At 31.3% G+C, this 24866-nt stretch overlaps 2 long non-coding RNA genes and 1 pseudogene across 2 annotated transcripts; 1 reads left to right on the top strand and 2 right to left on the bottom strand.

Moving 5' to 3' along the window:
- Positions 1 to 7369, bottom strand: LOC128184921 (uncharacterized). Its single transcript, XR_008243791.1, has 7 exons — positions 7186 to 7369; positions 6855 to 6958; positions 6511 to 6736; positions 3546 to 3662; positions 2030 to 2156; positions 1760 to 1856; positions 1 to 1486 (listed from the first exon to the last, which is right to left on the bottom strand). It is a non-coding gene; the product is annotated as an uncharacterized LOC128184921 (long non-coding RNA).
- An 8485-nt stretch (positions 7370 to 15854) lies between these two features.
- Positions 15855 to 16456, bottom strand: LOC128185326 (beta-1,3-galactosyl-O-glycosyl-glycoprotein beta-1,6-N-acetylglucosaminyltransferase 3-like; annotated as a pseudogene).
- A 4718-nt stretch (positions 16457 to 21174) lies between these two features.
- On the top strand, positions 21175 to 24529 carry LOC128184508 (uncharacterized). The gene is made up of 3 exons (XR_008243745.1): positions 21175 to 21547; positions 23233 to 23389; positions 23862 to 24529. It is a non-coding gene; the product is annotated as an uncharacterized LOC128184508 (long non-coding RNA).
- Positions 24530 to 24866: the final 337 nt, after the last annotated feature.

Below are 24866 nucleotides of genomic sequence, written 5' to 3' on the forward strand. Positions count from 1 at the left end.
TGTTTTCTACTTGTTTATTAGAAATCAAAATATATAATTTTAACAGACTGAGGCAATCATTATATAATTTCTCTAATATTAAAAACAGTTTTAAAGCAGTTTTACATTAAATCATGAATAAAAATCGTCGATTCATTATTAGTTTTAAGTCGGATCTACTAAATGTGGTTAAAAGGTACTAATTTTAAAGCCGATCTATATAATTAAAAAACAAAAATTTATTAATACCACACCTAGTTCCGTACATGTTAAAAATAGGACTTTACTGTGCACAATAACTTGCGCCAAGTCCAGAACAAGCGAAAGTATTTGTATAACTTTTCATAACCTGGGAAATTGTAGCTCCCAGATCGGTCATCAAAATACTTTTCAGACCGGTAACAAAAGACCTGTCGCTCATATTCAACATAAAAGTATTTCCGAAAATTGTTTTTTTATAAAAAGAAGGAAATGATAGTAGCAAATATAATATTCCGATCTATTGTTTCAAAAGGTAGTTGCATAAATGTTGGGTACTGTTATTCAAATGAATATCTTTTAATATTTACCCTGTGAAGCAATATTCAAATACATAAGATGTTCAAAAGTAGAAATATTGCATCAAAATATAATACAAATGCACTATATTGTAATACACATATAGAGTGTGTCAAAATATATCTATGGATATCTTTCTAATTACAAGCATTCTAAGAGTATTTCATAAGCAATCCAAGTCTTCTCTCGGTAACCCCTTTGATTGGTAATGCCGAAATTTTGAGACCATTTGTTACCTCAAATCAAACCAAACAGTCTAACTGGTTCTCTACTATTTAACAGCAAAAACCCTATAACGAACCCGATTGTAATAATACAATAAAAAATTGCCGATATATTATACAACACAATACTTTACACTATTTTACAGATCTTATATGTTTGCTAGAAATGATAAAGGTAATGATACAAGTAGTGCATGATATTACATGTAGAACTGGATGTATACTGGCCTCGTTTCTTCAATACACAGCGATCTTGCTACCGAACCCGATCATTAGAATAGGTTTGGCCTCAAAATCTTTTTTTCTTCAAATTTTCGAGATAACTAATTTTAAAATTATTAACAAGTCTAGCACAGAAAGTAAATAAATACCTATCATGTCTCTTCTAGTTATTCAAAACTGCCGATTTACTCTGCATAATGACACATAATTATAACGTTCACATTTTTCACAGAAAACTCAACATGCTGTACACCCAAGCAACGAACAAATAATATCGATTGAAATAAATGGGTAATTACACATGCTATATAGTTTATCTCAACTTTACAATAAGTTGTTACTATCAATCCAACGTTGTTTCTGGTGCAGACTATGGAGCAAAGCAGTTGAGTGTTTTAAAATTTGAAGTCGATTTTCCTAACCACTAGTCTCTTATCGTCCTACAGGCATCGATTATAATTTTGTCAACAATGAAACCACAGATTTTCGTAAGTGTCTTACATCTAAATGAAAAGGAAAAACTTAACATAATATTTCTAAATGAAACTTACACATATTTATCAACAAAATAATATATAATACAATGAATGGTCGTAATTTTTTTCAAAAAAAAGGACCAAAAACAAAATTCGTTAACTGCCTTAAAAAGATTTAAACATTGGTTATAAAGAACAGCTTTAGCAGCATGCCGACAAAATGAATTTTTCTTTCAATTAATATAAAACAAATTTTAACTTTAAAATCATAGATGTTACATTGTACATCTTATAACTTACGGAAGTTGTGTGTTATTTCCTTCAAAATCAGTCGCACTAAATGCCCCTTACACTGACTGATAATGTAAACAGGTATAGCATTGGTGCAAGATGCATGCTGCAAATATCAAAATAATATATTCAAGCATTTATGCTATATCATTAATATGTTGTTAACATCTTCCACATATAACTAAAACCCTTTTGTCAAGACTATTTTGCTTTTGAAATACTTTATATATTATTAAAGTAGTTCTCATTAACTTATATTTTAAGGTAAAATAATCTTACCAGGGTTTGCAGCTGGTGAAATAGAGGAACGTATAGTTGGTGTACCCTGGTGTGCTTTGAATAAGCAAACTCAACTTTGTAGACGACTTGAAGTTTTTATTTTTCACAACTTTGTAGCAGCCTTTAACTTTTCAAATATACATTAAGTCATAACTATACAGTCACCAACATGTATTTGAAAATAGTTTTTTTCTATCAATTGCAAGTATTTAATCATATCTTTATAAGTGCATTGATCTACAGTTTTGAACAATAATGGCCGGGATTTTTAGATATTGACCTTTGCAGGAAAATCACTTTCGGTGTATATTTTCAATGTCTGTTTTTCAAACATTTACGTCTTATTATAGTTGGCCTTTTTTTTTTCTCTTTTCAAAATACACAAATTACATTTATATAATGATAAATTCCAACAAAGGGTAAATTTCAAGTAATTGAGATTACACATTACTAGACTCACTAGGCCATAACTGATTCACTTGTCATTTTAAATGGAGATACATGTAATTTGAACAATCAAAGCGATTTTAACAGATTACAACACCTTTACCAGAATGACAAATTTATGTTTTCAACATAGCAAGTATTTACATTGGGAAATATATCATTTCCATTGACGCAGTTTTTTTTAGTTATATCCCACAAACTGTTGATAGTAATAATTTGCACAATTTTACTTCTATATATGAATGACTTAAATTTGACAAATTAGACAAAAATCAACACAAACATTTAACGTTGTTAAACTAGTTTATGAAATTCCAAAAAGTTTTATATTGAATTTTCAAAAAAAGAAATAATGCGAGGAAAGGAAGTATGTGCAAATATATCAAATTTATCTTGTACATCTATAATAAACACACAATCAATCTCTCTCCCAAAAATAAACACTGGAGAGTATAATATAATTATTTATCCAGGCTAAGTCGAAGCTTCACAACTTAGTTTTAACATGTACCTCGTAAACGAAGTTATATTCCGTTAAAAAAAGTTTAATTTGAGAGCAGCTCGACGGAGAATACTAGTAATTATTATTGAATCAATTTTGGATTATCGTTAATCCTTTATGATATATTTGTTTTGCTTGATGATAATGTAAAATAAATTCCTGGTTGCGTGCTTTATTCGAAAATCAGAGAATCCGAGCTCATATATTGTTGTCTGATCTGCGACTAAGTACAAAATATTGTTGGTTATATGTTCAAAGCTATACTATACTATTCTATTACTGGTACCTAATATTTGATTTGATTTTTTGTTAGGTGTTTAAGCAAAATCTGTTTAAGTCACGTTTAAAACGCAAAGGTGAAAAAAAATCATTCAAATGTACGGCGGAAACTTTTATTAAACATTTTATGAAATCTAGATCTTTATTTATTTTGTTGAAGATAAACATTTGAAGCTTGCGGAGGAATACACATGTAGGCATGTCGGAAAGTACATGCTGTAGAGTATATAAGGCATCGATTTTCTGCGTAAAGAGATAGGTTGAAAATTTGAAAACGTAAATTCTTACAATGGTACGATTCTGTAGACAAATATGTCGATGCACAGGGAGGTGATACGTCAGCACATTTTCGATTGTAATGTTCCTGTATGACAGTACCAACTTCATTATACTCTGTACAATACCCTGTAACAAATTTAAAATAGTTACAATGTTTTTTAATAATCTGTATAAAGTTTTTAACGATATTTGGTTTTTGTCTTCAAGAAAAATAGCGTTTATTTGGGAAACATATACCAAGATGTTCATGACGATTTCATTATGTTGTACATGTATTTAAAGTGATATATGCGTAATTATTAGTGATTATAATTGTTATTGATATAGATCATTTTAAGTTTATTCCTCAGTTAAAACGAGCTCTTAGCAAGTGCTACACACTCTTGTAAAAATATAATTTACAGCGTTATTTAATATTGAAATATAATAATTTATATTTTGAATAAGTTCAAATTCTTGTAAATTGTACATTTTTAAAAAATAATTTTCTTTTGTTGCATTTTTCTTGAATGTAGGACGAGAGTTAACCCTTTTTAAGTTAAAGAAAAATGAATAGTAACTGTTCTGTTCGACGCAAATGCCCTCGAATATGGCCAAGATGTTACGCACTATATATATATATATATATATATATATATATATATATATATATATATATATATATATATATATATATATATATGTTATCATTATATCAGTTTTTAAAAAGATGATTTTGAGTGAGTACGAGTGTCGAAAAGGGCCTTTTCCAAAGACAAAATGGCCGTACAGTATATTTTCTCGATAGATAGCTTGCTATTAAGTAGGATTCCCCGTTTTTGTAGACATATTACCCCGTGGAAGGACAACAATTTCCCCCTTTTTTTTATTATTTCTGTCATGTTTTTTGTGGCAATACTCCGCAGTATTTCGGTAACAAACAATATATGTGAAGCTCTTCTCAGAAACTACAGAGTCTTGCAATACCCAAAGTGAGCTTCGTATCCATTACATTTTTTACGCACAAACATGGTTTATGGACTGGTAAATTTCTTATTTGTCATTACATTTAAGGTATCCCACTCCTTAATGTTGCTGTATCAAGAATTTCTTGAGAACTATATCCCTAGGGTTCGTAGACAAAACATACTAAAACAATGATGGGAGTGTCAATATTCTTCCTTCTGAGTTATGGTCCATTAAATTTAACCTTTTTGCACCTAAAATTCAATTTCAGCCTGATAAGGATTTGTTTGTTAGTTTTTTTTTTATCAAGGAAACTTATTTCTTTAAATATTGTTCCCAATTATACAAAATGGTCGATCTGAATAGAGGGATTACGAAAAAAAAAATTGTATGAAACTGCATAGATTTTTTCCTGAGCTTTTGCACTTAAAAAGACAATTTCAATAATAGTTGGTTTTTGTTTTGAAATAAAAACTTTTTGAATATTAATAAATTTATAAAATTAATCCAGTTTGCTGAGATATATATTCAGTATTATTTTGACATAATAAAACATGGGAGTCATTGATGTCAAATGTTTGATATAGGACTTTAAAGGTAAAATTCTCGTAAAAATTGGCTTACAAAATTCAGACATTTTTAATTATTTGCATTATTTTATACCCAAAGTCTATCACACTCTCAAGATTTAATTTTGCAAATGTCCCCCAGAACCTATAGAATATGTTACAAATCTTTCAAATGTTATTAATAATGAAAAAAGTATAATAAAAGAATTTCTTCTTTCTGTCATTTTCGTCTAAGAAACCTCCGCACGGAAAGATAGTTCTCCAAAAACTTGTTTGTTTCTTGAATTCAAAAGAATGTTCTTTATGAATGGCATTTAAATGATGAAATAATAATCTTTTCATGATGATTTTATAAATAATAATAAATTATTTCATAAATAAAATCAAACCCATTTTAAAATGATCATCTGTCCAAAAAAATCAAAACTTAATCTCTTTTTATTTCTAAGGCTGAACTTTTGTATTTTGATAAACCTAAACATTTTACATGTAATTGGTAGGTTTAATAGTTCATATAAGTTTCCCTGGTTGTCGGCTGTGGAATTAGGTGTGTGAATGAGGTTAATGTAAGCGTCACCTATTTCAGCCAAGTTAATTACAGTATCGATCAGACCCAACCTAACAGAAAGTTAACCCCAAATACATGTATACATGTACCCTAGGTTTACTTTCAGGATAAACTCTGGGTTAACTTCAGGTTTACTAGAGTAAACCTAAAATAAACCCAGAGTGGATACAGAGAGTAAACACTAATATCAAGTTTACCCCTACAAGCAGACAGTGCATGTTTATTTGGAATATATTTACAATGGGCAGGATTAACAAGGAGTAAGATAGTAAGACAAAGACGGGTCTGCTTCACACTTCAGTGCCTAAAGTGGACCCAACAGCAAATTCCAAGTAAACCCCGAGTGGCAAAATTATCATAAAAGATACCCGGAGAAAACCCGGTGTTTAGTTGGGGTATGCTCTAGTGTTAGGTTGATCGGTACGAAACAGGTGCAGAGTGTTATAATTTAGAGAACCTAATAGATTCGTTACTTATGTTTTCACCTTCTTTTTATCTTTAGACAAGAATTCAACAATCCGCCCTCATTAAAACATAAATGTGCACACCATTTATATGCAATCCAGCAGGTTTAGTTTAAACGTGTAGTTCCAGAAGACAAATGTGGACCAACAATCAGACAGACAGACACCGTAAGTAATGAAACATTGTACACATATTTAATATTATTATTTAATTAATATGTTATTTAATGTTAGTAAGTGTTGTCCCAAGTATACTAAGAACAAGTTAAACACTGCCTGTATAAAATCATAAAACGTAAATCGTTGATTGGAATGTTAAAATAAGCAAAACAATTAGGCCTAATTGATTCAATGAAAATCAATTACAATTGAAATATTAAGTAAAGTGTAATTCTATATTTCAGTTTTCCCATGTGATAAACACATACCATGTATTCGATATTCGGGTGCATAAACTTCAATGAATGCGTTTTCCAGCGCATTCATGACACAGTGGTACTTGAATTTTTCAGGCTTTGTACAGTTTTGTTCGCGAGCTATTGAATCACAATTTTTCTTTCTGTCTCTGACATTCATTTCATCCGTGTTTTCGGGACAAGACGTAACTGTTCGTAATGTTTGACTTGACCATAAACATTTAATCCCACCGATCGCCTTGATAAAGTAAAAAAACATCGTTAAAAATGTCAATGGTTATTCAATTTAATTCAGAAATCCGTAATAATTGACAATTTGCCTCAAAAGATGCATTTGTTGGTAGATAAAATCTTACACTAAGTATTGTCTGTAGATATATTAATGTGCCAAAAATGATACACATCTTTTTACGTTCCATGGTTTTTGTCTAACTTGACATGATAATCCAAAGTACTTGGTCTACAAAGTCGAAATATAATAAAATGATACGTTATGATCATATAGAATTAAGATCTATATTGGCCTTTATTTTTACTTCAATTACTCTTGCGTTAATCATATCATTCTTTCTTAAAATTTGTCAAAGTCAAAGCAATATCTGCAATTAGTTATATTACTTAAACATTTAATTGAATTAATTAAAAGGGTGTCCAAGTAGAGTAGTGGACAATGCACTCTCTTCTCACCGCTGTGACCCGAGTTCGACACCCGTGATCGACAATGGTTGTATATGATAGGGTATGGCGGTCGCCCGCTTGGACACGTGGGTTCCCTCCAGGTACTTCGGTTTCTTCCCACACCAACGACCCCCTCGCGCTAATATCTGTGCCAACGAGAGATATAAATTTAAGTTGTAAACTTGTTTATCAAACGTTGTAAAATAAATAAAGTTCAGTTTTTTTATTTACGTAAAAAATTATCGCATTCTTCATCTTACAAATACTTTATACATGTACATAGATGTGTTATAGGACTGATAAAAAAGAAGAGAAAACGACCCAGATAAGGAGTATACAAAAAAACTGAAATGACTATGTCATTTGACGTAGGAACAGAGAAGGGTCAGAGCACATTAAACCGAATGCACTATTTTGGTGCATTTTGAACAAGATGGAACTATGAGGAAAAATTGACCCAAAACTGGATTTTAAAGGTATTTCTATAAAAAAAAAATAATAACTGCATCTTCAACCGAGGATCTTGAATCCTGGTCAATGTACAGCTATATACAAATTAAACATTCTTATAAATATATATACATGTATTTTACAAAAGTCTTAAAACATGATTTTGACCTCAACATTTGTATCAGGTTCATGTTCAATTAACACACTCTATCAACATTTAAAGGAAAATATTTAAAAACTATTTGTACTCCTTTCACTACATATATTTAGTACAAATTCAGAATGCCTTTTCATTATTTTCAAACCTGAAGATTACATTGATACATAAACCTGATGGTCGAACTCTAATGTAGCCACTACTTCCAAAGTGGACTGCCCCCCAAAAAACTAAACGTACAAAATTTCATTTTTGGCAGATTACAATACCCCCGAAACAATACAAAAAGATCAACTCTTAGATTTCTCGCTTTTGTCGGATTTTATATCTTATGTGGTATTTTTTGGGGGTATAATTTTAAGTTATATGCATTGCAAAAATGATAAAAAAATAGCATACACAAATCTAATACAGCAACAACGTAAATACATTTGATATGTTTACACCAGGATAAGGTCAAGAAAGGTGTTTTCTGCATAGGTAAATACTAGTATTTGGTTTTGATCAATTGAATAAGATCCGGCTTCGTTAAAATGCACATGAAGAGTTAATGTAAATAATTGTAAAAATATTTTAAACGACGCTCTATTAAACACAAGAAAAGACTTTTGGGAGCTTTAAATTCCCTCTAAATGGGTCGCAAAAAATATGCTATGTTGTTTACAATACACTGAGTCAAAACATCTTGTTTATCCTAGAGCTATAAATACATGAACATGCAGGTCATGAACACGTTAACAACCATGGTGATATAAAATGAACGAGAAGTTTAGGTATAACATGTAGTACAATTTACAAATCAGTCGTTGGTAAATATAAAAAGAAGAAAAAGAGAAGAGTATTCCATGAGTTTCCCTAAGTGTGGGTATATTGTTTTCTTACATATTGTATGTCATAAAATTAAGATCATACAGCTAACATTTATAGCTATAACCCCAAAAAGAAAACTGAACGTATATGTCATTAAAAAAATGGGTAATTGAAAAATATCAATACTTTTAATCCCAAGTTTAGTCATCAGTGCTGATGCAATTTGACATCCTATTAATTTGGTTATATGCACTTTAAAAAGAATAAATGGTTTCATTGGTCACCTTGCGAAATTACTTGCTCGTCTCAATTGCTATATAAATATAAAACGTGATTTACTATATATTCATGATTCAATGATAATTAAGAATATCTAATGGATTAAATCATTATTATGCATGTTTTGTTGTTTGCATATTAAGTAATTTTGATAATAAACGCTGTTTGCATTGTCTTAAAAAAGATTTTATTATGATTATTCTTAAATCGTCAACTGTAAATAATAACAAGATTGTAAGTCTTACATTTACATTCAAAAAATACTTTGATCATTAAACCCAACCCGAGAAAGTATACTTAAAATGAAAAATAAAAATATTCTAAAACGAAACTAAAATCACAACTACCTTTCCGGACCTCAAAAAATGTTTCTTCCTGTTTATTACTCTACATGTCTTTATAAATCTAAGTTCTATTGAAACTTGTTTTAAGATTTAAATATCTTTACCCTAACCTAAAGCTGACATGACTCATAAAAGAATTTGGTCGCCATATTAGTTTTGATCGCTTCCCTGCTGCCACTGGGGTATATAAACCGGTTGAGAAAGTTACGGTTGGTTGCTTTCCGATCGATGCATTCAAGTTCCACGGGTTTCTAAATGCATGAACTACACATCGTAGTAAAAGGTTTCCAATACTAGTAGTCTAATTGTTTTCGAACAATTAGAGGTCTTTCCACCTCATTGTGTTTTATGTTTAAAATAAGATTGCTTCAGTAGAATAAAGTATTTTTTTTAATCTGCGTAACTTCATAAAAAAAAGTGTCAAACGATTAAGTTTGCAATTTTCTATTGCTTGACCCTGACCTTTGACCTTTATGTAGGTAGACGCTTCAAAACCAAGTGGTCCGATGTATCTATGATTATTGATTCAAAAGTTATTTGTGTTTTTTATTGAATGTTCGAAATTTTCAGGGGCAATAACCGCTAGAAAGGGACTTTGGACCCTGTCGGTATGAATAGGTTGAAGAAGCGTCTAAGTATACTGAATATATTAGCAAAAGTTCCAAGTCTCTATCTCTAACGGGTAATGAGGAGTAGCGATAACAAGAATTCTGTACAATAGGGGCAATAACTCTATAATTGTTACATGGTAAGGATCAAAGGGTTATATTTTGAAATGTCTTATGATGTCCAACTACATCAATGAAAAAGTTTTTCTCTACCATCCTAAACAAAAGATATACAAAAACTCATTAATTATGAAATTTTCAGATGACCTTGACCTTTGACCTTTATGTCATTTTGTTCAGCCAAGGTAGACGCTTCCATTCCAAGTAGTCCGAAGTCTCTATGATAAGTAATAAAAAAGTTGGAAGTGATTTTATAGAAATGTAAAATCTTTCAGGGGCAATAACTACTATAAGGGCGGCTCAGATCCTTTCGGTATGAATAGATTGAAAAACCCTCTAAGTGTACTGAAGACATCGGTAAAAGTTTCAGAGGAGTAGCGATAACAAGCTTGTCATACAATAGGGGCAATAACTCTGTAATTATTTAAAGGTAGGCGCCAAGGTGCTACATTTCAAAATGTCTTCAGATGTCCTACTATATTCATGAAAAAGTTTTTCTCTACCACCCTAAACAAGAGATATCTAAAACTCATTAATTAACGGATTTCTTAACGACATTGACCATTGACCTTTATGTCATTTTGTTTGGTCAAGGTAGACGCTTCTATTCCAAGTGGTCCAAGATCTCTATGACAAATAATAAAAAAGTAGGAAATGATTTCATAGAAATTTAAAAACTTTCAGGGGCAATAACTGATAGAAGGGGGCTCAGATCCTTTCGGTATGAATAGATTGAAGAACCCTCTAAGTGTTATGAAGACAGTGGTAAAAGTTTCAAGTCTCTATCTCTATAACTATTTCAATATCTCTTGAAACAAAAAACTGTCCCTAGAAAAAAAGAGAAGAACAAAATAGAAAACATAAGAAATACAAAAGGTCTTTCACCTGAAAGGTGGAAAGACCTAATAATAATAATAAAAAACATTAGAAATACAAAAGGCCATTCAATGAGGAGTAGCGATAACAAGAATTCTGTACAATAGGGGCAATAACTCTATAATTGTTACATGGTAAGGATCAAAGGGTTATATTTTGAAATGTCTTATGATGTCCAACTACATCAATGAAAAAGTTTTTCTCTACCATCCTAAACAAAAGATATACAAAAACTCATTAATTATGAAATTTTCAGATGACCTTGACCTTTGACCTTTATGTCATTTTGTTCAGCCAAGGTAGACGCTTCCATTCCAAGTAGTCCGAAGTCTCTATGATAAGTAATAAAAAAGTTGGAAGTGATTTTATAGAAATGTAAAATCTTTCAGGGGCAATAACTACTATAAGGGCGGCTCAGATCCTTTCGGTATGAATAGATTGAAAAACCCTCTAAGTGTACTGAAGACATCGGTAAAAGTTTCAGAGGAGTAGCGATAACAAGCTTGTCATACAATAGGGGCAATAACTCTGTAATTATTTAAAGGTAGGCGCCAAGGTGCTACATTTCAAAATGTCTTCAGATGTCCTACTATATTCATGAAAAAGTTTTTCTCTACCACCCTAAACAAGAGATATCTAAAACTCATTAATTAACGGATTTCTTAACGACATTGACCATTGACCTTTATGTCATTTTGTTTGGTCAAGGTAGACGCTTCTATTCCAAGTGGTCCAAGATCTCTATGACAAATAATAAAAAAGTAGGAAATGATTTCATAGAAATTTAAAAACTTTCAGGGGCAATAACTGATAGAAGGGGGCTCAGATCCTTTCGGTATGAATAGATTGAAGAACCCTCTAAGTGTTATGAAGACATTGGTAAAAGTTTCAAGTCTCTATCTCTATAACTATTTCAATATCTCTTGAAACAAAAAACTGTCCCTAGAAAAAAAGAGAAGAACAAAATAGAAAACATAAGAAATACAAAAGGTCTTTCACCTGAAAGGTGGAAAGACCTAATAATAATAATAAAAAACATTAGAAATACAAAAGGCCATTCACCTGAAAGGTGGAAAGACCTAAAAATAAACAGAACAATATCAATAGGCCTTTACACTGTGGTGTAAAGACCTAATAAAGAAGACGCGAGATCATTCGACAAAGCCAAAATCTGAGTATCATGATAAACTAAACTTTTTGGCACAATTTTTTCTTACGTCGAAGGTCAAGGTCATCCGTTACCCAAAAAAGTGAAAAAGGGGGTTTATGGACCAGTCGCACAAGATAGAATCTAGGAATTCGTGTCAAAGGGCTCTATATCTCCAGGGGTCAAGGTCAAAGGTCAAGGTCAACTTAAAGGGGATAGGCCAGCGCCTGAAGGTCACACACTTCTGCAATATGACACTTTACCGATCCTAGTTGACCTTTGACCTTGACCTTTGCTGCAGCAAAATGGTAGTCGAAGCCATCGCAAGTAGTTTTGTGGCTCTACCTTCAGTTGTGTCAATTTTTTTGATTTTTCGTAAAAATTCATAAATTTGAGAGACAGTCGTTCTAAGAGGATACTGCGAAACCTTTTGTCTTTCGGAGATCTGCAACTACCCTTCAGGCCGACATCATCCGTGAAGGTTTCCAACTTGCAAGTTGCAAGGCTTACGAGGAGTAGCGATAACAAACTTTTATGTGCACGCGTCAATAGTAATGAAACGTAAGGTGTTTTCAGGACGCAGGGTCAAATGCCCTCATCATTTTCCGAAAGAAGTGTGGCGTGAATGAAAGTGTTTCGATAAGTCGCGAAACAAAAATTTCACGTCGCTAACGGAAGAAAAATAAGAAGAAGAAGAATAAAAACAAACAGAACAATATCAATAGGCCTTTACACTGTGGTGTAAAGACCTAATTATAAATTAAAAAAACATAAGAAATACAAAAGGTCTTTCACCTGAAAGGTAGAAAGACCTAATAAACACTTTTTTCTCAGATTTGAGCAATATGTAGAAGCGATGTGGGGTTATAGATATACAATATACTTCAAGTCTTACAAATCAAATGCGAGAAATGTCTATATTTTTAATAACTAATTTCAAATAATAAGTTCATCAAGAAAAAAAGCAGGGAATTTAATAGCCCTGGATTTAACAACTGAGGAAAACATGGTTACTTTGATTTACATTTATGGTCCATACACAGAGAGTCCTGTGTCCTGAGTTTTAAGTGTATGTTCAAGAGAACTGCATAATGATTCTTTTATGCTAGTTGGAGATTTTAATCTTGCCTTAAATTCTGTTATTGATACAAAAAATTATAATTCAATTAACAACCCCAAGGCAAGAGAAAAATTACTAGAAAGTATCGATGATATATATCTATTTAACTACTTCAAGATTTTGAATCCTGGCAAAAAGGTTATTACATGGAGTAAAAAAAAACCTTGAAAACAAGGGCGTTTAGATTACATTATGATATCTGAATCTTTTTCCTACTTTGTAGAGTCATACATACTTAAACCTGGTTACATATCAAACCATGTCATTGTAGAATTAAAATTTAGCTCTTTTAAAAGGGGCCATTGGCTTTGGAAATTCAATAACAGTTTACCTCTTAATAAATAAAATATGTACAGTCAGTAAAAGAAACCATACAGAGATTTAAGCAACATGTTCAAGATGACACTGACAAAGTAGACAATATTTTATTTTTAGAAGTTCTCCTAACGGAAGTAAGGGAAGGTGTGGCGCTATTTCTTACTCCTCTTCATAGGAAGAAAGAAAGAAGCGTGAAAGAGAAGTAATTACTGGGAGATATAGGTAAATTAGAATCCGAGAAAGAAATTAATTTTCCTTTATTTTGCTGAGAAAAAAATGTTAGTATTAGAAAATATATGCATTGAAAAGATGGAAGGACATATGATTAAAACTCGGGCCAAATGGGTAGAAGAAGGTGAGAAACCAACTAGAAACTTTTGTAATTTATTATCATTCAAATTATGAAGTTCCAAAGTTAGACAAATGTTTATCGTAGTTGCTAGACAAGGAGAAAACTGAAGAAAAAAAATTATTTGTTGGTTTAGAAATATAAGTCACCTGGTAGTAAAGGATTTACTCTTGAGTTTTGTAAGTTCATTCGGGCAGACCTAAAAACAAAAATTATATCAAACTCAGTTACATTTATTTTCTCCAAGAAGAAAAACTAAACACGTTTAGGAAGTATTTCATGTCTACCAAAAGTGGATAAACATAGACAATACTTAAAAAACTGGCGGCCTATTACACCATTAAATGTTATCTATAAACTTATTTCAGGTTGTCTTAGTTATAGAATTTGATCTACTTTGGATATTCTTATTTCTGATACTCAGTCAGGTTTTATATAAGGAAGATTCATTGGGGAAAAATACTAGGTTTATTTATGATTTAATGCCTATACTGAAAATAAAAATATTCCAGGACTCTTTGTCCAATTTGATTTTAAAAAAGCTTTTGATTCTATTTCTGGTCATTTATTTATGAAGTCTTGAATTATTTTGGTTTTGGTAATTACATAATTCAGTGGGAATTTCTGGGTTGAAAATAAACAGTTTCAAAACAAAAATCATATGGATTTGCTTAAAAGAATTCTCAAATCAGGTTTTTCACTGCACGAGTTGGAAAATATATTGGGGCTCAACAAATTTCAGCTTACTGGGTATTTAACTTTTCTGTCGACCTTGAGAGAAGAAACCTTTCATCAATCGGACGTGTGCCGGTTGTAAAATCTCTAGTTATTCCAAAAATCAATCATTTATTTGTGCCTTTACCTACTCCTAAAGATAAGGTACATATGTAATCATCACATTGAACTCAAGAATATCAAGTAGGTTTAAAAATGTTTGATATTAACAAATTTTTCATTTGCTAGAGCCCAATAATTTCATAAAAAATGTGCGACACAAAATCGGCATGTCTTATAGCATAACCGAAAAAAAAGGTATTAACTGCGCCGCGTAGTAATAAATAGGATATGCTACAAGAAAAAAGTAATTTTAATTAAAAAATAAAGTACGAGTTTTCGTGAATGTTGCAGAATAACCTCCGAGGTCGAGAAATGTTGTTTTGAAATATAAAAGCCGAGGCGTTAGATTTACAATGGTAATTCAGAATTTAAGGCACTCTCTATAGATAAAGCAAGCTGATTTACAAATTCTGCTTTTGCACTTGTGATCTATAAACAACACCAACTAATTTTTTTTCTACAATGTTTTACAATGTGTGTTAGTTTTTCATAATATTCTGTGTCAAAACTTAGTCATTGGTAATATTCATCCCCGTCTTGTTATAAATTAGTTCATCCATACAAAGTAAGGCTTGTCTTTGGTAATTGTGGTGAAATTTTTTGGCAAAAAACTCTGGTCGACGAGCAAGAAGAGGAAGATCTCAAACTCCAAATATACATATCGATCGAACAAATTTACCGTGACATTGGAGTGAATTTGCTGTATCCCCCCAGTTCTTAAAATGGGATAGAAAAGTTTTTCGGACACCAAAATCTGTCTCAAAGTCACCTTTAAAAGACAATTGAATTTAATCTGAAAAGTACATTTTGTATTTAACTACGTAGTTCACAACATCTAGGCTTAAAAATACCAGTCCTCAAGTTTTACGTGAGATACATAACTTAGAATTCATTGTTGTTAAAGCAAACCTCATGGGTTTTTTGGGATTACATTTAAATTTTGAAAAGAAAATATTTAGGTTAAGACAGAATGAATGTGACAAACAAGAAGAACTGTTAATTTTTGTTTAAAACAAACACCAGCTTGCAAAGAACTTTTTTCGGTAAACTGAACCAGTTCAATTAAAAGCATGGCACGAGCCTTATTTACACAAACAAGTATTGTTAGATTTTTGTCTTGCTAGTAACTCTACGAGTGACACTCAATTTTCGGTTGATTATTAGCAATGCACTATTGAAGCATTGTAACCAATAAATAAAAGAAAATTTGACAAACTTTCCCAGTTTTTAAACCGGGACAGAAAAGGTTTTTTGTACACCAAATCAGATTTTGGTGTACAAAAAACCTTCGTGGACTGACCCTTTTACTGAATGGATATTGTGGGAAGGCTTTTCTCCAATTTCCATCTGTCTTTGCTAGCCCTTTGAAAAAAGATGAATTCTTGCTATGACATTGAATTATTTTTAATGTATGATATGCGTGAGAAGGTTACAAACCTTTTATTTGTGCCTTCCCCATCGTTTTAATCATTATAAATTTTAGATATTTTCACTAATTCATTATTTGTACGCAGTGGAAACTCCCGACTAGTTAAGTTAATGAAATACATCCATTTTGAAAAAGATAAAAGGTTTATGCACGAGAGTTCCGCTAGTACAACTCCTATTTCCCCCCAATCTACCTCAATTCTTTTAGATGCCAACTTCACATTTGGATTTTGCATTTTGCAATGCATGAGATTTCATTAAACACGCTTTCGGTGATTTTGCTGTCAACGTGAACACAGTAAGCATTTTGTTGCCGGTATATGGCTCTCAGAAGAATCTCAAATTGTTTATTCTGGGCTTTCGTAAACAAGAATACTATATGCATTTGGGAAATCTCTCTTCTCGTCGGTTAAAGAAAAAATTACCTTATTAAACATCTATACTACTATATTAAAAAAATAGACTCGAATTTTTTAGCTTTAATACCAATAAATCGGAAAAGTACTGTCTTTTGTTTTATATAATTTAAACATCATTGGTACTTGAAGATTACCAATTCGTTTTTATTTTTTCTCAATCAAGCTTCGTTAATTAATAATCAACGAAAATTCCTCAAAAAATTTCAGAAATCTCTGAATTTTTTGGATTTTACAATCTTGCGCATGCGCATTTCATTTACGCTAAATCACGGGAGGCTCTTTATTTAATGTTTCCATAATATCACATTTGCATGGATACACTTGGAAACGATAAACAAATGCGTGTTTATTTTCAATTGAAATTTTTTTTTCTGTTCATCAAAGAAAATACGGGAGATAACTCTAACACAGTGCATTTACTACAAAAATTCTGAGAGTTTCGAATGTCAACATGGTGTGTAAAAAACGTCCTTGCAATGTGTTGAATTATGCAATTATAGATTTAAACTTTTCGAAGAAAGGTATTTACAGCTTCAAAATGGTTTGTTCTGAACAATTTGACTGTTATTTTCAATGCTACTTTATTAATTTCCCCCAAAATCGTCTTGGAGCGATTTTGCAATTTCTGCTACATTACGGGTATATGAGAGGCATTTTAACTGTGGTGAAGGCCTTTCCCGAGACACAGTTACATGTCATGAGACATGTCAACCCGTGCACACACGGGTCAAAGTCTAGTTTTATATGAAAAAAAGTAGAAAAACATTTTTAACAAGCGTAAATGCTGAAAAATATCAACGTTGGTGTTTTAGATTTAACTCCAAACAGGCAATTACAACATGTATGTAATATGTCTTAATGTTTGTGGTAACATTTTGGAACGGCTCAACCTAATGTTTAAGTTAATGATTATGAATCAAATCGTGTCTTTATAGACCGGAATTATACTTATTAAAATAAACTAATGGATATACCTGATAGTGTTTGTACAACAAAAAGTTACGCTGTACATGTTAATGATTTTTATCTATGACGTGATCATTTATGAAAATTGGGTTAAAACATTGAACGGTTTATATATATTTATTTCAAATTATAGTCATCATTTTTATTTATTTATTTTTAATTTTTTTTTTTTTTGGGGGGGGGGTGTATTTTTGCTTGAAAAGAATAAATATTTAGAATTAAAAATGTTATGTGTGTTATCATTAACCTTTTTAGGGTTTACATCCCCTGAATAGATGAAAGCTAGGAGCATGTATTGTATACCAATTTTTTTTTATCTTTAGGCATCTTGTCCAGATTGTACACAGAAACAATGCATCTTAGCTCAAAACAGACATGTCATTTGAGTTAATAAAAACAATTAGATCATAACCCAGCAGGAAGAAATGTCTGTAGTATATTTGCATTATTTATTTAAACACTTATATTTACAGACTTCCGAATCAATTATTAAAATTCAAAGATAAATCACTGCATTAGGAATAATAAAAATGTACAGTTTTTGAAATGTTTCTCTGTTATTCCTCTCTGCTTTCCTACTATGCTTCAAAATAAATGTCAAAATTTTTAAAATGTAATGAAAATTGAGGGATATGTAGGTATGTTTTACAGTATTTTACATGCATTCTGTAAATGTTTTAAATTTGAATGTATGATATTTGGAAGAAGATTCAACAAATGCGCATTGATATCATAAATTTTATTTTTAATGTATTATTTTATATTCATATTTACATGACATTGAGCGATAATTATTGTTGCTCTGGCAAGATATGTGTTTCATGGGCCTTTGCAGTTTGATTGAAACTTTCCTTTTTGGGGGTGACAAAGTTATATAGGAGTTGAAACTATTAAACACATTTATATAATGATTTTGTATAGATTTATAAAAGTCAATTTTCTAACTATTGCACATCCATTTCTATAATACATTATGTAAATATTTCCAATAAAAATATCATGTGGTTTTGTAAAATAATATTCATGTACTGTTGTTCGTTTAGGGAAACAACTGCAACATTACGCTTACATGCATATTTCTTCCTATTGCACATGGATATCTATGATACGTTATGTAAATATTTCCAATGAACATATCATGTTGCTTTGTATACTAATATACTACAGTCCGTTTAAGTAAAAAAAATGCAACATTACGCAAAAGTAAAGTAAATGTCCTTTTTAAACGTGATAAGTTTTTTTCCTCCTTGATTCGATTAGAATTTGTTGTTTTTTTAGATTTGCAAAAATATAGCTTGCTTTCATAGTTATACTGCACTGTTTATACTTCCTCAATTAGGCTTATTGCCCTGTTGCTTGGTTTGAACACATGCATTCACATAATTTGAATGTATAATAAAAGACTACATTTCTATAATAATACATCAATGTCCATGCTTATTTGTAAAACATGTAGAGTGTATAACTATCTGATCTAACTTAATTGTTATCAAATAAATGAATTGGCCATTATGCAGTTGATACTGGAGTATTTCAAAATCATAGATTTTCCGTTTTGACAGAAAAGATTTTAAATCGCAGGAGACATCCTAAGGCCGATTTATTATGATGGAAAAAAATCGATAAAGCTGTCCATTGAACGTTGTTGGGATATTTCTATAATAGGACAGGCTTGGTATATCTTGTCTTCAAAAAGAGAAATATCATTGAAGTCGTTTGCTAAGCTCCAAAACTTAAAATGCCTGTGAAAATAAGCTATTATATTAATTTTAATATGCATCAACGAATTCTTACTGGAACTTACTCGTAAACAAAAAAAAATGGCACAAACATTGTTTACATAACAAAGAATTTTGAGCTTCATTAATAATGTGAACTTAAATTGAATAAATCATCATCTAATGCTTATGTTGTAACAATTGTTAATTAAGGAGAGAGAGAGAGAGAGAGACAGAGAGAGAGACAAACAGACAGACGGACAGACAGACAGAGAAAGACATAGAGTAGAGGGGAGGTGTACTTTCAGATCTCATTTTAGACTCAGTATCTTGGAATTACAATTCACTGAACACAAAACGTTTGTATTGAATTACATATAATTATAATTGATAGAGATGAAAAACATTCCAGTAATGATGTCGTCTATACATAATACATTGTAACAATTTGTAAACATAGTAGCCTTTGTTCAATAGTATTTTTATGCTAAAATTTTTATATTTCTTTTGTCATTTTCTAAACATTTCATCGGATTAACATTTACTACACATCTCGATTCAAAACTACAGATGATCAAACGATTTCTTCGTAATGTACATCAGAAATTGGCTCAAGATAAGCTGGTTCGCTGTCGTTTTCTCTTTCACTCGGACTGGCATGAACAAGCATATTGTACTGTTCCTGTTGGTCAGATGGTCGGTCAATTGTCTTACTATCCGGTAACGGAGTTTGTTTAATACAATGTTTATAGAAATAAGTACTAGAAAATAATCCGAAAAAGATTACAAACGCAACAGCAATGTAAAACAAGGATTTCTGCAAGCTTGAAGAAATAGACACATCATCAGAAGATGAAGAGTCCCTCTTTTTAGATGTAATATCTCTTATTCTTGACGTTACAAAAAAAGATTGTGTTAGGTATGCACTATCATCTAAAACAAAACAAATACAAAACAAAAAACTTGCATTAATATCATTAATTAAAAATTAAAACTATAGTTGTTTTAAAAGTTTAATGAAGATATAAATATGTATTTAAACATACCTTTGTATCTATTACAACCCACTTTATGATTACAAAACATTAAGCTGCAGTTGCATACACTCTGGCAGTCCTTTCCAAAATACGGAAAGGGACAGGTCTTAGAACAATTAATTTCATAATAACCCATTGGACACACTATTTAAAATAGAATTTTCAGAAGTGTTCAGGATTGAAATGAACATAGAACTAATAGTATAAACATTTTCAGAACGATTTTAATGATGAATTAAAACACTTAATCTTACCTTCACATTTTTTGGTTGTGTCATTCCAGTATGTTCCATCACAGCATTTGTTTCCCTGAAAGCTGATATTATTCTAGCTTAAATCAGATATCAACAAAAACGTTAATCTTATTAAATTGTAAGTTTGGCGAAAAAATGTAATATGCGAACGAAATATTCAAGGGTACCCTCTACATTTCAGTTGCGCAGAACTCAGCATCCAAGGAAACACACAGACCAACCAAATCATATTAACATTGTTTTCAAAAGTGTCTATAAAGTCATTATGTACGTATATCTTAAAATCACGATGGTGCTGTAACAAAGTATGAAAACAGATAAATTTTCACGCCGTATTTTTCTATACGACGGTTTAAACATTTAGATGTTTGATAATAAAGCGGTATAAAACAAATAAGGAAATAAAGGCCTGTGATAAATGAGGATGATTTAAACAAGACAGCTGTTTTGTCGGAACGATTATATTGGATGATATTACAATTACTCAACACATGAAAAGGAAATGATGGCTTATTATTTACATCGAATTTTTAAATATTCAGTGAGAATTTTTTTGCTTCACCTTTACTTTCAATTTTTCTTTGAAAGTTCATGACATTTATAATGATGATGTTTACGAATGTCTGTTATGGTTCAAGGAGAAATGTGTTAGTCCAGTGATGAGCCTGTCTGCTGCGGGTCAACAATTTAAAACCATAGGCCTATGGGCCACATTGCTCACCTGAGCAACAATAGACATGATAAAATCCGCAGCACAGTTAAGGCTGGAATTTGGAGGCGGGGCTTATTTTGATCAACTTTGAACTCATGAATATTCATTAGATATGTAATTTAACGTAAATAGCATCTATTAATGGTAGTTGATTAGTTTTTGGATTTAATTTCTTGTTGAAGAGAGTTAAATCAAATATTAAACCCCTCATTGTGCAATAATGATCTTTATTTACTTATTTTCAATGAAAACATTAATTGTCGTTTGGTTCCGATCCGCTCCCTTCCGACGCTTGTATCGATCCGTGACGTGTCGACTATTTTTAGCTGGTAGCAAAATGGCAGGCATGGATGTAAACATGTGCGCCGAGATGTTGTGGATTGATACTATGCGTGTGGATGTCGAACTATGCAGGAGATATGGTAAGTATTGGTCAAATCATTTCATAAACTAATGCAAACAGTATGATAAAGAATGTAAACGCAGTACTTATTGTGTGCTGAAACAACAAAGTGATGTACGGATCGATAACGTTATGTGTTTTCATACGACCACATGTTGTAAATAATTATGAAGTTTTATTACTTTTCAAAGCACTAGCAAGTCATTTTGTTACACAAATGATTATGTATATCTATACTTTAATTGCATATAACTTATTATTTTAAAAAATATTTAAAGAGTATTTAAATCCAACTTGTTGAAAACGTCTTGGAAAAATAAATGTCGATGGCGATTTATCAGCTTTTCCCCATGACATCAGATTTTACCTGAATGCACAACCTTCCAGTTCCACATTGATTATTTATCAGCGACGCCTTACATGTATCAATGTAGATGATAAGTAGTGCCACTGTTTTAGACTGTGTTGGTATATTTACATGGACTGGTATATAATCAATATTTTAATTTTTGCATGTGTACCAATTAATTAAAAGAAATCATTTTTACTCTGACAAATTGCCTTAAAGTATCACTTCAGGCGTCAGGATCATGAAGGAATATTAGACTAAGTCAAAATTTCAGGCAACCATAATATTATTGTTCATCATAAAATATCGATTAAAATTTGTAATTGACAAATCTATATCAAGACAATGTTAGTAGCATTTCAATTTTGTCAGTGATTTCAATCTAGAGGCGTTAAGACAGTGTACAATTTTTGACTTAAGTCTAAGATTGCTTCATGATCCTGAAGCCTGACTGCTGATCCATGTGGCTTCAAATGAAAATGTCACTGCTTAGCTTGTTTACATTGAAATTAAATAGTCTTAATATTTATTTAGAATTAATTTCAATATAACAGTGTGTCATAATTTATATTACCAGTATATGTAAAATTATTGTCTAGAATAAAAAAAAAAGATGATACAAGATAGGTTAATTGTTGTGAGAACTATTACCTCTGAGTCTCTAATATTGTATTGTTTTGCTGACCAGTCTTAACTATCAACATGATCATGCAGGTTGTTTAACATGTTTAATTTATCAGAACAATTTTAAATGAAAGGTGCGGGGTACCCGTGTCATCTTAAATATCAACATGATCAGGTTTTTTAACATGTTTAAATTATCAGAACAATTTTTAAATGAAATTATTTGTCAGGCGCATTGACTGCATGTCCTTGCAGACAATTAAAGATTTTTTTCAAAGCAATACAGTTATCTTTGTTAGGTAACATTACATTGTTAATAGCTACAACTAGATTGTCATCCCCTTCATTCAACTCGCACCATGCAATTACTGTACACCCTGCTTTCAATGACAGGGATCAGTCAAAACATTTCGTTGAGACTTATCTGAAGTTAAGGCGGCTATGTCGATTCAAAGCTTTTATGTAGTGCACTGTAAAATTTTGACTTTATTTGTTTTAATTGACCGGAATACATAATCTAGAAAGAAAAAGAGTGATAGCCTTGAGGTTTCAAAATAAGAGGTGCTATTTTTTGTTTTTCACACCTTTATTAGCTGATCGCCAGCCTCAAAGACTTCATACTAATCAACTATTACTTGTATCGCTGCATAAAATTTGAGTTCAAGTCTAAATAACTGGTAATTTTTATGATTTCATTAACGCTGTACCTTATACATGTATTTCATTTGTAGACTCCTATACTACTTGTGTTGTGTAGAAGAGGTGAAAGATGCGAGGTACCCGTGTCATGGTGTTTGATTCCATATGATGTATGCTCCAGTGACTCATTACAATCAACTGCTTCAGCCCCTCAGTTGAATTTATCCAATTGCATTTAACATGTTTTTGGTAAGATTTAAAAATACAGTGCCTTACATATATATTTTCTGTGGGTGGAGACTACACTGCATGTATTTGTGTGTTTTCATTCTGCTGGAAATGTAATTAAACTTGCTTTGAGAGTATGCACTATATCGCAAACATTGATTGCTTAGCATTATCCCTTGACGATAAAGATTGTTTTAATGGGGGGGGGGGGTTCTTTCTGCTATTGTAAACATTTATATCTAAGTCATCTTGGAGTATTAAGTTCTCTTGATTTTATTTAGTATATTGGGAACATTTGTTAATTGCCACAAGAAAATCTGTAATGTCAATAATAATATATATTTATATTTAATATATAAAGAAATCAAAATTTAGGAAGAAAGAACATAAAATATATGTACATGTAAATGTCCAAGTGGCATTTCCAATTATTCTTCTATGTAACGGTGTGCTAAAATATATAATGTTAATACCGGTATGTTAAACTTTGTAGGCTTATGCGTGAGACCATCTGTATCAATTGGTGAATTGGCTGGTTCTACCTCCCTATGTTCCTGCCTGTTACCCAGCTTTTCCTATGTGGAGACCATCGGCATAATTTTGTATGAGGAAAACAATTATGTGCATTGATAACCTCCAAACAGAAATTTCAACATGATTATATATGTTAATTATACATATACAAACCTAATCTTAGTACATGTATTTATATGTTGAATCTGAGCTAAGGATTTTGCAACTCTTGGTGTTTTTTTAAAAATTATTAGCAATGATATTTAAAACTTAAACAGTCAAAATTAATGTTCATATGCAAATATTATTTATTTAAACCATTATTTATTTGTTAACAGTTTCCTGACTATGAGTTATTTTTTCAATATTCCCTTGAAAAATGAATAATAAATGTTTGAAAATCTATGTATTTGTTGTTGTGATCAACACTCAAAATCTAGGAATTTACATTTTTGTTCATGTATTGTTGTTTGAGTATTTGTTTATTAAGAAGGGGGTGAGGGTAAGAGTTTTGTGCTTGTCCTTTCTTAAAAACTAACAGCAATGTTGAGGAATACTTTCAAAAAAATAAACAGCAATTTTGAAAGAGAATGTGTTTTAAAATATATTTCATTTACCAATTATTGATTTAGGTAAAAAATAAAATGAAAAAATGCACGGCTTTGATTGTCGCCGATTACATGCACGGATCTTTTTTTTTTTGGGGGGGGGGGGGGGGTGGTCAGCTAGAGGGAACCAGATCCCCCCTGCAAAATTCAAATTTATTTAAATTACATTACAAAATTATACCTTGGACCACCCCCTTCCTGGCAAACTCAAATAACTGTCGGACCCCCCCCCCCCCGGAAAAACCTTCTGGATCCGCGCATGGAATAAAAAGAGGTAATACATGTCGTAGTTATCTCTCATGTTTTTTTTCTTTTGATGAATTACTGACCCATGCTGTCACTTGAAATTTATAAATGTATAATATTTATTTCTACTT

This window comes from Crassostrea angulata, chromosome 5 (genome assembly GCF_025612915.1).
Source record: "Crassostrea angulata isolate pt1a10 chromosome 5, ASM2561291v2, whole genome shotgun sequence".
NCBI classification, from domain to species: Eukaryota; Metazoa; Mollusca; class Bivalvia; order Ostreida; family Ostreidae; genus Magallana; species Magallana angulata.